This window comes from Rhinolophus sinicus, linkage group LG09 (assembly GCF_036562045.2).
Source record: "Rhinolophus sinicus isolate RSC01 linkage group LG09, ASM3656204v1, whole genome shotgun sequence".
In the NCBI taxonomy this organism is placed as follows: Eukaryota; Metazoa; Chordata; class Mammalia; order Chiroptera; family Rhinolophidae; genus Rhinolophus; species Rhinolophus sinicus.
In genome coordinates this window covers 57,797,963-57,813,245 of record NC_133758.1, presented here as the reverse complement: position 1 = coordinate 57,813,245, position 15,283 = coordinate 57,797,963, and the positions used below count along the sequence as shown (strand labels likewise).

Sequence of the window (15,283 nt, the reverse complement as noted above, 5' to 3'; positions counted from 1 at the left end):
CGGCCGCGCCCACGACGCCCGGAGGCCCCGCCCCGACGCCCGAAGCCGACTGGTCCCAGACACTGGCAGCCTTGCCACCCTCCGGGTGGTGCGCGGTAGCTTGCTCTGCGCTACCTTGACCAGCAAGTTGGGAGCTGACGACCATCCTCACCTGCTGGCTGCCTGACCTTAGTCACGGTATGGCCGTTTTATAGATGAGGCAACTGAGGTTCACAGCCTTGTTTTCTGAGGTCTTACTGTCTTATGAGTGGACAGTTTCAGCTTCTAAAAAAGCTCTCAGGCTGAATACTTAAAGCACCGAAACGCTCCGGATGGTAGGAAGCCACTTCAGGGATGTTGCAGATAGAAAGAACGTTTGTAAAGATGTAGTGAGCAAAGCACAATGATGAACTGCAGGCAAGTCCACAGTTGGGTTACACAGTTTATGATGCCCAGGTAGGGACAAGACTTGAGGTTGAAGAGTCCAAGTCATGAAAGGATCTCCAAGTCTTTTTAGGGAGTTGGAGCTTTATCCTGAGGGCAATGGAGAGCCATGGAAGGGTTTTTGAGCAGGGGAGACAAGAGCCTATATGGGCTTGAGGAGAATCCCTCAGGCTGCCCCTAGGTTGAGGTGAATTGAACCAGGTTGGAAGTAATTGCTGCGGTTTTTCCTCCAGTTACAGGTAGCTCAAGCTAATGCAGTTTCCTTGGTGAGCAGGGCAGGGCTGAATCTAAGCCCTCTTGGTCCTTCAGTGCAGTGAACAAGCTTCTCTGGATGGGACCCAGGTTATGGGGCAGGAGGGATGATGAGGACTGAAAATATCTAAGAGATATTTAGGAGATGGAGTCTGTTGGCCTTGGGGATTGAGGACAGCAAAAGGGAGGTATCCAGGATACTGGTTTAGGAGACTAGGCAGATGATGGTGCCACCTCTGAGATACAGAATGTAAGAGGAGGACAAGTAAGTTTGGGGGGAAAGAGGATGAGTCTGTTTCTGGCTGTGTTGAATGTGGTCCCTAAACAGAGATATCCAAGGAGGCCTTTTGCTATTGGGAGTGGGTGGGATTGTATTATTTATCTATTTCAGCATAACAAATTATCCAGGAATCTAGCAGGTTAAAACAATTACTGCATATGATCTCAGTAGCTGTGTGTCTGGATATGAGCTTGGCTTGGCTGGTGCCTCTACCTCAAGGTCTCTCACAGGCTGCACTCCTGGTGCTGCACTCATGGTACCAGTCTAATCTGAAGGCTCAGCTCAGAGAAGCCCCAAGCTCCTTCATGTGGCAAGACTCAGTTCCTCCTAGATTGTTGGATGAGGACTCAGTGTCATACTGGCTCTTGTGAGGGGGCCTCCTCAGTTCCTTTCCATGCAGGCCTCTCTATAGGGTATGTCACAAAATGGCAACTGGCTTCATTCAGAGCAAGTGAACGAAGGTGCAAGAGTCCATACAAGATAGAAACCATGTCCCAGAAGTAATATTCCATTACTTTTGCCATATTCTGTTTGTTAGTTAGAAGTAAGTTGCTAGTTTCAGTCCACTATCAAGGAGAGGAGGCCATCTCAGAGGCTGCCAACCAGAGGGGTCAAGATGATTGATGGGAACTGCAGGTGACAAGCTGCCAAGAGGTCAAGTTTGGTAAGGACCAGGAGCTACTGGTGGCCCTGGCAAGAGCAAGTCTATGCAAGATCAGTGTCAGGTGCCACATTACAGTGTGCTGAGGACCAGGGTGCAGGGACTTGAGAAGGGTGAACTTGGACAGTTCTTTGGAGAAGTTGGGCTGTGGGACATGGCCCAGTATGGAAAGTACACTAACTGGAGTGGGATGTGGGGCTGAGGAAAGGCCTTTTCCTGAAATGAGAGATACTTGGGCATGTTTAAATGCTAATGGGAAGAGGGTAGGAGAAATGGCAAGGTGGAAGATGTTGGGGGCAGCCTCTGTTATGACCCCCAATTATCCCTGCTTCTGGTATTCACACTTTTATATAATCTCCCACATTGTACCAGAGTTGGTGTGTATGACCAGAAGCATATGACAGAAGTGATTGGATGTCACTTCAGAGACTAAATTATGAAAAGATCATGGCTTTGTTCTCCTTTCCCTCTCTCCGTTAGATCACTCACTCCTGAGGACATACAGGCAGCTCTAGATCCAGGCACCAGCCATCTTGGACTCCGTCTGGATGCACATCACCTTGGGGTTTTATTTTTCTCACATCAGTGGACTTCTGACACTAACATGATCAAGGACAAGTCTCCTTCCCAACTTCTGGTTCCACCATTCAGACTGTGGCTTTCATCCTCAAGGTCTCAAAATGGCTGCCACCCCCACCCCAAGGCATTGCGTCTGATAAATGAGCCAGCTCATCTCTGATCAAGCTTAGCCTTTTCCTTTATTTGTCAGCTGGTCATGAGGGACCTCCTAATCTGCCATAGGTATGAATGAGGGAGAGGCACTGGTGCAACAGTGGTAGATGATGTAGAGCTACAATGGATCACTTACAGTCTTACAATGGCTGCAGGGCCCACGGGAGTTTACAACTTTGTGGGCATGATAGAACCCAGTTCATTAGGGGCAGCTCTGGCCTCATGGTCACTTGATGTTCCCTAGTCATCTCCACCAGGATTCAGTAGACTTGTGGAGTTTGCATTTTGAATTTTTATATAGTTTTCTGCAGTAGAGATCCTGGCCTTGCTCTAGAATCCTAGGGCTCCACATTGTGGTTTTCACATATGAAAGAAAAACAGCAAAGTGGAGTTGGTACTGTCAAGAGAACAATCTAAAAATGGAAGCAGGAGTCCTCCAGGAAACTGAGCTAATACATCCCCTCCATATGAAACTGAACTGTGCAACTGGGCTACATCCTGATACAGTTCTTGTAACTGGCTTTGCATCACTGAATTCTCTATTAAAAAATAAAATTTTCACCTAGCAATAGACGTAAGCAATTAATCATGTATAGCATAGTGTAAATCTCCTTGCCAGTACCAATTATAGCTTTTTCAGAGCAGCTTGTGTAATCTCTTTAGAAGTCCCCCTTTTTCTGTCTTTATAAACTCTGTCCCTTTTCTGTCTTTATAAACTCTGTCCCTTTCTTTCCCCCGCAGAAAACAGTTGGATTTCAACCAAAATCTGTGTCTCCAGGATTTGCAATTCCTAGAAAACCCCAAATAAAGCTTTTGCTTGCTTTACAGTTCTTAGCCGAAATGGATGGACAATATGTGGTGTCAGAAGTGGGATCCAGAGTGACTTGCCTCCTCCAGCATTTCTATGATTTGAGTAAGGTACTTAAAAGAGTCCATTTCACCTGTTGTCTCCCCAGTGATCCTGGATCCTTGTGATAAGTCCTTCTAGACCTGAACCTCCTGCCTTGGTTAAGTTCCAGGCTCTACTTAGATGTCCTCTGTTCCCGATCTTTTGTCTATGGGATTTGAAGTGCGTGTCTGGTAATTACTTCTTTTGAAAAATGCGAAGTATGCTTTCTAAGGGAGAGGCTGCTAAACAGCAACATTCTGGAGCTCCTGCTTTATTTATGTACAAAAATTTCAGGTCTCTGTCCTGTAAATTTCTATCTCGCTGGACCATAATTGCCCAGGAGGATTTACAATTGAACTGGCCAACTTGGGGCTTATTTGAAATCCCCAAATTAATCTATCTGTGTAGTCAGTTGGAAAATGACTACAAAACTCAGCAACCTGAATGGAAAGCATATTTTAATTAGCATTTTGAGGCCTCCAAACATAAGTAATTAAAAAATTGCTTCCCTCCAAGACACAAATTCTAAATTAACCAAAGCAAATTTCAAGTTGTCTCAGAAACTCACTAAATTTGAGGAAACTTCTAAATGTTCATCTGACATCTCATTATCTGCACCTTCTGCTCCTTTGCTGTATGCCTGTTTTCCCTCTCTTTATCCTTCACTCAGTGAACTCCCTTTTTATAACGATGAACTTGAGGCTCTGTTAGACTCCTCTTACCACCCCATTTAATGTTAAACCATTGGATGGGCCAAGCCCAAGATGACAAACCCTTATTTCTTATATCCCATGGACTAAACCTGAGCTCCATGCCATTACTAAAGATCTCCCTAATCTAATCCCAAAGAGGGCCATTGGGTTTACTAGGGAATTTCTGCTAACTATCCAAACATAGGAGCCAAGGTTGTCTGACCTCTGTCAGCTTATCTATGTGTTCATAGGAGAAAGTTATGCAAGAGAATGACCAAACAAAATGGAATGGCAAAACCCTATGAGAGACTTTTCTTTTGAGGACAAGAAACCATGAACAAAGCCTCAAAGCTGGCTAAATGGCTTCATGAAAAGATACCCGAGGCTTTTCTTTGAGTTATTGTTTGGAAGAAAATTTAAAAATATATTAAAAATCCTGATTAAACTGTTTTTTATAATTATGATAGATTTGAAAAAAATTTTAAACAGTATTCTGGCATTGATGCAGTCAATGATGACACCTCAATGCTTTTTTTTTAGCATTAATTAAATTTATTTTAATTAAAGTTTATTGGTATGACACTTGTTAGTAAAGTTACATAGATTTCAGGTATCTCAATGTTTTTTAATTCAGCTTTTGTTGAGGGTATACAAGACAAACTTGGACAACAGGTGAAAAAAAATGATAACTTAATTGGACCACCATGCAAAACCATAATTTAGTACATTGATGAGCAGCTCACCAAGCTATCCAAAAAGCTACACAAGCCCTAAATGCCAAAATTCAGGCAACTCAAGTAATGAGCCTACAATTACAGCAACTGACAGCTAAACACACCTGTCAAGATTCCCAAGGCAAACCACCATACAGAGGGGTTAGTAATTATTGCAAAAAGCCTGGACATTGGGGGAAAACGATTATTTAAAGCTTAAAAGGCTAACAGCCTGTAAAATTTGCAAATCCTCCTTAAGGATTCCAACCTAAATTTTCTCAGCAATAGGGTTGCTCTGAGGATCAAAAGGGGATTTTATTCTCATGCTCCTAATTAATTCTTTAGGAGAAATTGAGCTAACTATTAAGAATTAGGTAAGTAAGTGTCGTGCAGGGCGGCCTGCGGGGTCTCTGGTCCCGCTCCCCACATAACGCAGGATATGGTGAGGCCAAAAAGGAACACCCACGGAGCCATAGGTAGGGGAGTCATACCACTATATTCTCTCTGGCGGCACTATACTCTCACTGGAGGCTGGATCCACACTGTCCGCAAACTGCCATCCACGCTTGCCAGCCCAGCCACCATCTTCTTGCTAGCCCCATTTTTCTCTTCTTTTCTCTGCTAGCATAGCCACAGCAGTTATATTAGTGGCCAATGGCTCACTGGTTACAGCTGACGGCCAACTAGCCACAGCTGATGGCCATCCAATCACATTGATGGCCATTTACTACCTGAGCCAGCACCTGTCTATGTGAGGCTGAGAGCCTGGAAACTACTTTCTGGGGCTCTGCCCTCACACTAAGGAGTACTGAAACCATACAAGTGGTGAGGGTTTCCAATCAACCCATGACTGTCTCCAAATCCCATTCAATTCCTTTTCAATTTGGACCTATTCAAGGAACCCACTGATTTTTGGTTCCTTCTGTACATATTCCTCTTTAGGGAAAGACTTTCTTGAAGTTTGGTAACCCATATTTCCTTCTCTCAAAAGGGGGAAAATATTCTTACATCTTGAGTTTCTAACTAATGACCCTCAAGAGAACTAGACCATAGCCCTGTTTTTCAGTCACTTTAACTGACTCAAACCCTCTTTTAGAGTCCATTCCAAATTAACTTGGGTCAAAAAATGCCACTGACATAGATTGCACTTATTCTGCACCAGCAATGAAAATTAAAATTGACAAAAATAAACCTTTGCCTAACATCCATCAATACCCTTTAAATGCAGAAGCCATTCAAGGAATCAAACCTATCATTGAGGAATATCTCAAAGAAGGCCTCCCTTGTAATGATATTTGAGATATCATCCCTTGCACAGGCCCTTGTAATACTTATGTTGTCTCTGTTAAAAGAGGCAACATTTTGCACAGGCCTTTGTAATACTTATGTTGTCTATGTTAAAAGAGACAACATCCTGTGGGAGGGGATGGAGGTTTGTTCAAAATCTAAGAGCTATAAATAATAGTCATGCCTTGGCACCCAGTCGTGCCTAACCTTCATACCTTATTCTCAGCCATACCACCAGAAAGTAAATTCTGTTTAGTTACAGATTTTTATAGTGTTTTCTTAAATATCCCTGATGATCCTGAAAGCCAGTTCTTAATTGCTTTCAATGGGAAGGACATCAGTATACTGGGACAATAATGTCTCAGAGCTACAATGAAAGTCTGACTTACTTTTCCCAAATTTTAAAGGCAGATATTGCCCATATAGCATCCCGTTACCAATCCACCCTTATAATATGTGGATGACCTCCTCCTCTGCTCTCCCTCTAAGAAAGCATCCCTTGAAGATAGCCTCCATCTCCTTCAAGAACTAGCAAAAAAGGGACATAAGGTACCTAAAGAAAAACTTGAGTTTTGTAAAACTCAAATTAATAATCTAGGACATTTAGTTACTGATAAAGTTCTCCTCTTGGATTCTGATAGGATCCAGGGCATTTTAACTTTTCCTAGCCCCAAGACTAAAAGGCACCTCAGGGAATTCCTAGGTTTGGCTGGATAGTATAGAAATTTGATTCCTAATTTTTCGGTCATGGTTTACTATTTATACTCTCTTCTCAAAGCTGACCAGACAGAGCCTCTCACATGGACGGAGGAATCCCAGAAAGCCTTCGGTGAAATAAAAGGCAATCTTTATGATCCACCTGCTGTAGGCTATCCTAATATCAGTTGCCCTTTTCCCTTTTTGTTCATGAAGAGAGGGAAATACCTTGAGTGTCTTGACCTAATGACATGGAAGCCAACGACATGGGGCCCACTGGATACTGTGGTCAGCAGTTAGATCCAGTGGTCAAAGGTCTCTCTCCCTGTATGAGAGCCATTGTGGCCATTGTTAATTTACTACAACATGTAAAAGAGATAAGAAAGGACTTTCCACTACTCTCCATGTGCCTCTGTCATGCGGGGCGACCTGCGGGGTCTCTGCTCCCGCTCCCCATACAAGAACGCAGGATATGGTGAGGCCAAAAAGGAACACCCACGGAGCCATAGATGGGGGAGTCATACCACTATATTCTCTCTGGCGGCACTATACTCTCACTGGAGGCTGGATCCACACTGTCCGCAAACCGCCATCCGCGCTTGCCAGCCCAGCCACCATCTTCTTGCTAGCCCCCATTCTTCTCTCTTCCTTCTCTCTGCTAGCGTAGCCACAGCAGTTATATTAGTGGCCAATGGCTCACTGGTTACAGCTGACGGCCAGCTAGCCACAGCTGATGGCCATGCAATCACAGTTGGCCATTTACTACCTGAGCCAGCACCTGTCTATGTGAGGCTGAGAGCCTGGAAACTACTTTCTGGGGCTTTGCCCCCACACTCCACGCCTACAGGCTCTTGCCTCACAATATACGTGACAAGCGTCTTCCGCGAGGGGACCTGTGCGAGGAGCCTGGGGGTGAATGCAATATCCTGGACATAGCCAGGCTCTCTGGGCACAGCCAGGGTTTCTCAGGGCACCACCAGTGCTTCTGGGCACAGCCAGACTTCCTGGACTTCTTAGGGTACCACCTGTCTTCCCGGACACAGCCAGGGTTTCTCAGGGCACCACCAGTACTTCTGGGCACAGCCAGACTTCCTGGACTTCTTAGGGTACCACTAGTTTCCCCGGGCACAGCTAGGATTTCTCAGGGCACTGCCACTCTCTCTGGGAACAGCCCGACTTCCTGGGCACAGCCAGGGCTCTCAGGGCACTGCCACTCTCTCTGGGATACAGCCCGACTTCCTGGGCACAGCCAGGGCATCTTCAGGGCACAGCCAGACTTCCTGGACTCAGCCAGGGCTCTCAGGGCACTGCCACTCTCTCTGGGAACAGCCCGACTTCTTGGGCACAGCCAGGGCATCTTCAGGGCACAGCCAGACTTCCTGGACACAGCCAGGGCTCTCAGGGCACTGCCACTCTCTGTGGGCACAGCCACACTTCCTGGACACAGCCAGGGCTCTCAGGCCACTGCCACTCTCTGTGGGCACAGCCACACTTCCTGGACACAGCCAGGGCTTCTCAGGGCACTGCCACTCTCTCTGGGCCTCTCGGGGTACCCTGCTGGAACAACAGCGACTCACAATCAAGGTGCTTACATATTCTCAATGGCGGCCAGTCAAGAGACAAAAGCAAGTATCCCCCAGTTCCACTAACAACAGTTCCCAAACAAACAGTCAAGCGGTCCATTAAATTAGGGATGGAAGGCAATTCCCCATAGTCCATAGTCATTCGCCAGGGCTGTCCTGGGGGTGAGGGACGACCTTGACCTCACCCTTATCTCCCACGGAGGACTCAGCAAGCGTTACCTCCTGGGACTATAAGTCCTGCATCCGGGCTGCCCGAGCAGGAACCTCCCAGCCCACAGGGCTGCAACGACCTTCGCTTTCTCCGGCCTGTGCTGGTTGGGGAACCGTCCACATCTTTCCACCTCTCCACGGGGCTCCATCTCTCCAGCAGCTGCATGGCTGTCCCTGTGCTGGTGGGAGAACCGTCCACGTCCTCCCACCCCTCCACGGGGGTCCAGCTCTCCGGCAGCTGCTCCTCCTGGTCTTCCTCAGACTGGGTGTTCACACGCACAAACTGCTCCACCGTCCTTTGGAGAGCTTTGGCTGGCACCATACCCTGCTTGCTGCGCCATTTGTCATGCGGGGAAGCCTGCGGGGTCTCTGCTCCCGCTCCCCATACAAGAACGCAGGATATGGTGAGGCCAAAAAGGAACACCCACGGAGCCATAGGTAGGGGAGTCATACTACTATATTCTTTCTGGCGGCACTATACTCTCACTGGAGGCTGGATCGACACTGTCCACAAACCGCCATCCGCGCTTGCCAGCCCAGCCACCATCTTCTTGCTAGCCCCCATTCTTCTCTCTTCCTTCTCTCTGCTAGCGTAGCCACAGCAGTTATATTAGTGGCCAATGGCTCACTGGTTACAGCTGACGGCCAACTAGCCACAGCTGATGGCCATGCAATCACAGTTGGCCATTTACTACCTGAGCCAGCACCTGTCTATGTGAGGCTGAGAGCCTGGAAACTACTTTCTGGGGCTTTGCCCCCACAGCCTCATTCATTGGAAACCTTACTTAACTCTCATACTCAGCACCTCTCTGCTAGCCGACTAACCTCCTACAAAGTTCTTTTACTGTGTTCAGCTAATGTTACTATTGCTCAGTGTGACTCTGAATCCTGCTACTCTCCTTCCTCTGCCCTCTGACAAAACTCCTCATGACTGCCTCACATTAACAGACCACCTACTAACTCCTCAAATTGATTTATAGGAAATTCCTCTTGAAAATGCTGAATTAGTTTGGTTTGCTGATGGTTCTTACCTAAAATATGAAATAGGCCTGTGGGGACAGAGCCCCAGAGAGCAGTTTCCAGGCTCTTGACCTCACATGGAAAGGTGCTGGCTCGGGTAGTAGGTGGTCATCAGCTGTGACTAGTCGGCTATCAGCTGTTACCAGTGAGCCATTAGCCATGATATAACTGTTGTGGCTAAGCTAGCAGGCGGTGGAGTGTGGATTGCGGATTGCAGAGAGGTGGATTGCAGTTAGCAAGTGAGGTTGGTTGGCAGAGACAAGTGGACGGCACATTGCGAATTGTGTGGCGCCTGCTTCCTGTATCTCAAACCCAGCCGTCAGCGAGAGTATAGTGGTATGACTCCCTTACCTATGGCTCTGTGGGTGTTCCTTTTTGGCCTCACCGTATCCTGCGTTCTTATGTGGAGGGCGGCACTAGAGACCCCGCATGATACCCTGCGTGACAAGGCCACTACCAAGCAGGCTATGCAATTGTCTCTAAATGAAACCATTGAGGCCAGTCCACTGCCTCAGGCAACTTCTGCTCAACAAGCAGAGTTCTATGCGTTAATTGGAGCTTGCAATTTGGCCAAAGGTAAAACAACTAACATATATACTGACAGCAAGTACACCTTTGGTGTTGCCCATGACTTTGGTATGCTCTGGAAACAGGATTCTTGACTTCTTCCAGACAAAATATAAAAAATAGTTCTTACATTTTAGAACTCTTAGAGGCTATCCAATTACCAAAATCTTTACCAATCGTAAAAGTCCCTGGACATCCAATGGCAAGCATAGAGGAAAATAAAGGTAATCATTTGGCTGACACTGCTGCTGGGTAGGTAGGCAGCATTAAACAATTTCAGCCCCTAATGGAAGCACATGTGCTACTGGCTGAAGCAATTGGAGATTTAAAAGATAACATGGAAGCACAGTATTTAGATGTTTGACAAAATAGAAAGTAGTGGTTGAAACAAAGTTGTAAATTTGACCCTAGAAGAAACTTATGGGTAGGTCCAAATGACTGACCCCTCCTCCATGATTGTATACAATATTACATATTACAATATGTACGTGACAACTCACTGGAACACCAGAAAAAATGGTTTCATGGGGAAAACAATATACTGGAAGTCCTCTCCAAAGATAGCTTCCCAGGTATACCCAAAATGCCAAATCTGCCCAAGGCACAACCCTGGAAAACTGATTCATACCTCAATAGGGCATTTTCCCTTGCCTTTAGATCCCTTTGAGGTCTAGCAAATGGACTTTATTCAGTTGCCCTCTTGTCAAGGATACAGGTATGTGTTAGTGATGATTTGTATGTTTTCTCACTAGGTGGAAGCATTTCCATGCTGTGGAGCCACAGCCTCAGCAGTGAGTTAAATACTCCTAGAGAAGATATTCCCAACTTGGGGAATCCCCACAGAGCCCCATCATGACCAAACTACTGGGGAACTCATTTCACAGCACAAGTTATACAAGCTGTTTGTAAGATCTGAGCCATTTTGCAACATTTCTATTGTGCTGATCATCTCCAGTCCTCCAGTCTTGTAGAACGGACTAATGGGGTAATCAAAACTCAATTGGCAAAACTCGTGGAGTCTTTTCATCTGCCTTGGCCTAAGGCTCTTCTTTTGGTATTGCTCAACTTAAGATCTACTCCCCTTGGCAAACATAGACTGTCTCCTGCCTGTGAAATTAGTACAGGCAGACCCCTGAGATTAGATCAAGGAACATGTGAACCTGCACTGCTAAAAGGAGACGTCCTGATTTACTGTAAAGAACTTATAATGGCCCTTAAAACTGACTCACAGCTTGTGGAGCAATCTTTCCATAGTGCTCTCCTGGAGACAAAGATCTACAATGTCGTGATCGCCAACCTGGAGATTTTGTTTATCATAAATGCCATCTCCATAAAGATGCCCTTCTGCCCCAGTGGAAAGGGCCATATCAGGTATTGTTAACTAACCCTTGTGCTGCTTAACATAATGGTATTGCCTCATGGAGTCATGTATCTCATTTAAAAGGGACGCATACCTGAGTGGTCATCTCAGCCGTTTGGAGATCTTAAGCTGAAAATCTCCAAACAACTCAAGATCACCACTAGAATTCTCATTCAAGAATCAAAGCAGATGGCATGTGATGTATACGACTTACCCAAGACCCCAAGATTCCAGGTCAGAACGTGATTCTACCCAGCGACCCTTATACTTGGTCTTCCCTTTAACCACCACCTTTGTTTCATTTACTGGTTGTATTGTTATCATAACCTAACTTTTGTCTGAACAACTCTTGAGAAAACATTCTTCCTTTTCCTAGCTCTTTAGTTTAATTTCAAGATGAACATACTCAGATTTTTATGTCTGCTTACAACAGTGAATACCCTATTTGCCCTTTGTAACGCAGGGTCTCAGCTCCCACTCCCCTCAAAAGAACGCAGGACATGGTGAGGCCAAAAGGAACCACGGAGCCATAGATAAGGGACTCATATCACTATATTCTCGTTGGTGTTGAGACACAAAAGCAAACATCCGCCAGTACCCCAACGAGGGGTCCTCCTGCACCCCCGTCTCGCACACAGGAAGTAGGATCAACACTATCTGCAGTCCACAATCTGCTTGTTAACCACACTTGCTGGCCGCAATCCGCCGTCACTTCTCTGCCAACCCCCTCTTGCCAGTGTAGCCACAGCAGTTATATTAGTGGGTAGTGGCTAACGAGTAGCAGCTGATGGCCATCTAATAACCGAGCCAGAACTTTTCCACTTGAGGCCAAGAGTCTGGAAACTGCTTTCTGGGACTCTGTCCCCACACCTTTCAACACCCTTTTGTTCCTGATAGCCAACGATTATCCAACAGCGCCAATTTAGCTAACTGAAACTGAACTTTTCAACTGGGCTAAACTAATTTAGCTGGGCTAACTATACTCATGATGAGCAAGAATTAGTGGCTCCGTCCCTAAGCCTTGAAAGCTTATAAAATCTAACTGGACATAACACTGGATTTAAAGTCCTTTATTCTCAAACCTCAAAAATGTTGATGGAACACATGACCTTTCTGTAGCTAGATCCATCCATAAGGTACTCCCCAATCCACAAGGGAATACCCATAAATACAATCTGAACTCTTACTGATAACTTGTCTGTTTTGAAAATATAAATAGTTCAGGCAGAATCTTGAGTTTTGTCCATTTAAAAATGTGTAACTACACTCTTGTGTGATTCAGATGACCACAAGTTCATGCCTCAATGGGCCTTCAGCAACTACAATGTTACTTGTTACAATGTCTCTCTAATGTGGGGAAATTAGGGAACAATGCCACTAAATCCTGGAAAGCAGATGTAGTTCTGCTCCTGAATACTACTTGGGGACTAGATCAAAAATTTTGTATTTGATGGAAAACAGATAAAATCTCTCAGGGAATCCCAGCCCAAATTCTTAGAACAATCAAACCCATCCTAATCTTTCAATCCTAACCCAAATATACAGAGACCTCAGGTGCTCTTTTAATCACACTCATGAATCGCATGATGCATTTAATGTCTTCTGTGTTGACAACTATTATGATCATCCAACATATGGGAGGACATGAAACCCCTGCCTCAAAAATAGACTTAATACTTCTCTTGGAGTCTGGGTTTAGGGGCCTAATTATGCACTCTCACTTCAGGACACCAAGTATTTCTTTTTGTGTGGGACCCAAATATGTCACCTTGTCGACTCGATGGCAAGGCAGATGTGGTATCATTATGTTTGTCGTGCGGGAGATCCTGCTCGCTGCGCCATTTGTCGTGCGCGGAGGCCTGCTTGCCATGCCATTTTTCAGGTGGGGCGGCCTGCGGGGTCTCTGCTCCCGCTCCCCACACAAGAACGCAGGATATGGTGAGGCCAAAAAGGAACACCCACGGAGCCATAGGTAGGGGAGTCATACCACTATGGTCTCACTGGAGGCTGGGCCCACCCGACGCGCGACCTGCCGTCCGCCTTTCCGCCAACCGACCGACCGACAACTCCTCCACTCTCCTCGACTCTGTTCCTCTCCTCTCGTCTGCTCTCCTCGGCTCTCCTCTTCCGCTTTCCTCAGCTCTGCTCGGCTGCTCCGCTGCTCGGCTCCTCGGCTCCTCGGCAATCCTCGTCAGTCCTCGGCTCTCCTCCGAAGCCGCAGCAGTTATACCGGCGGCCAATCGGCTAACTGGCCACAGCCGACAGCCAATCAGCCACAGCCGAGCCAGCACCTTTCCACGTGAGGCCGAGAGCCTGTAAACTACTTTCTGGGGCTCTGTCCCCACAATGTTCATACTTGATGCTATCACCAGAAAGACTCTCCCTTCTTCTGCCATTATCACCAGTCTAAGCACCTTTATCTATATACTTTGACCAAACAGAATTGGGATTTTGGGCATGGTCTTCTCTGTCCTCTCTCTACCCACCCCATAATAGATCAGTGAAGCTTTGGGCATGCCTTTGCTGGAGTTTTCTTTCTTTAGTATGGAGTAGCTGAATTAGAAAAATCTATCAGAAATCTTTCTATTCTTGTAGCACAATGTTATTGCAGCTATTCTTGAAGTACAACATGGAATGACTGACCGTCTGGCTGAGGTAGCACTACAAAACCATATGGCTCTACATGTGTTAGCCACCCAACAAGGCTTATTCCGAAAGGCATGTTGTTTCTCTGTTAAATCAGGTAAAGTGATGCAACAGCTTGAGGTTCTGAAACAAAATATTAAAATCCCTTGAACAGACAGAACATTACCTTATCAGTTGCAATTGGACAGACTTATGCATATTTGGCTGCCTGCAGGAATGGGACCTGACTTTGTTCTACATTACCGGCCTTAATCATATTGGTTTTCGTAATTACACTGTTCACTACCTTAACCAGATGTTTTACCAGGTGCATTCAACAACGACTAACAGCCACTGCCAGAATAATGGTAGCCCAACATCTAGGGGTGTTACAACAAATAAATCTGACTGAGACCACCTCTACAAAGGAACCTTTGAACTGAGGAATGTGTGACTTAGCTCTGCTTCGGACAAATGTCCTATTGTTCAAATGTGTCCATAAGCCCTCTTACTGTACACTCAGGAGACTACTTTACCTCTATGTGGGACATGATATACCAGGAAGGAGCCTCCCTCGTGAAGAGGGAACAATGTTGCTTTTTCGATGACTAGACCAATGGTACTCCCTGATGGTTGATCATCTATGCTTTCTAAGGAAAGATCTTGATCAAAAGGGAGAAATGTGAAAGGAAAACAGCAAAATGAAGTTGGTATTGTCAAGAGAGCAATCTAAAATGGAGCCAGGAGGCCTTCAGGAAACTGAGCTAACATACCCTCTTCATGTGAAACTGTACTTTTGAACTGGGCTAAACCAATTGGCTAAATCCTGATACAGTTCCTGGAACTGGCTCTGCATCACTGAATTCTCTATTAAAAAATAAAAATTTCACCTAGCAATAGACATAAGCAATTGATCGTGTGTAGCATAGTGTATACCAATTGATAACACCAATCACAGTTCTTTCAAAGCAACTTGTGTAAACTCCTTTGGAAACCCCCCCTTTTTCTGTCTATGAACTCTGTGCCTTTTTCTCCCCTAGGAACACAGTTGGGTTTCTACCCAAATCTCTGTTTCCTGGATTTGCAATTCCTAAAAAGACCTCCAAGTAAAGCTTTTGTTTGCCTTATAATTCTCAGTCAAAATTGATTGACACCCACTAGGACTCGCAATAAACTTTTCACAGCATCTTTTCCCACTACATATGCCTCTGTCATAGGGTCTGTGGGTGCTGTGGCCTAAGGGACAGCCCTTTCCTGCTGTGAGCCTCACTCCACATTGAATGCCTTTGATGT

The 15,283-nt window shown here is 45.8% G+C and overlaps 1 long non-coding RNA gene across 1 annotated transcript; it reads left to right on the top strand.

Annotated features, from left to right (window-relative positions):
- The first annotated feature begins 18 nt into the window (after nt 1–18).
- Nucleotides 19–15,189, top strand: LOC109438614 (uncharacterized). Its single transcript, XR_012498838.1, has 4 exons — nt 19–177; nt 2,097–2,417; nt 3,177–3,266; nt 10,758–15,189. It is a non-coding gene; the product is annotated as an uncharacterized LOC109438614 (long non-coding RNA).
- Nucleotides 15,190–15,283: the final 94 nt, after the last annotated feature.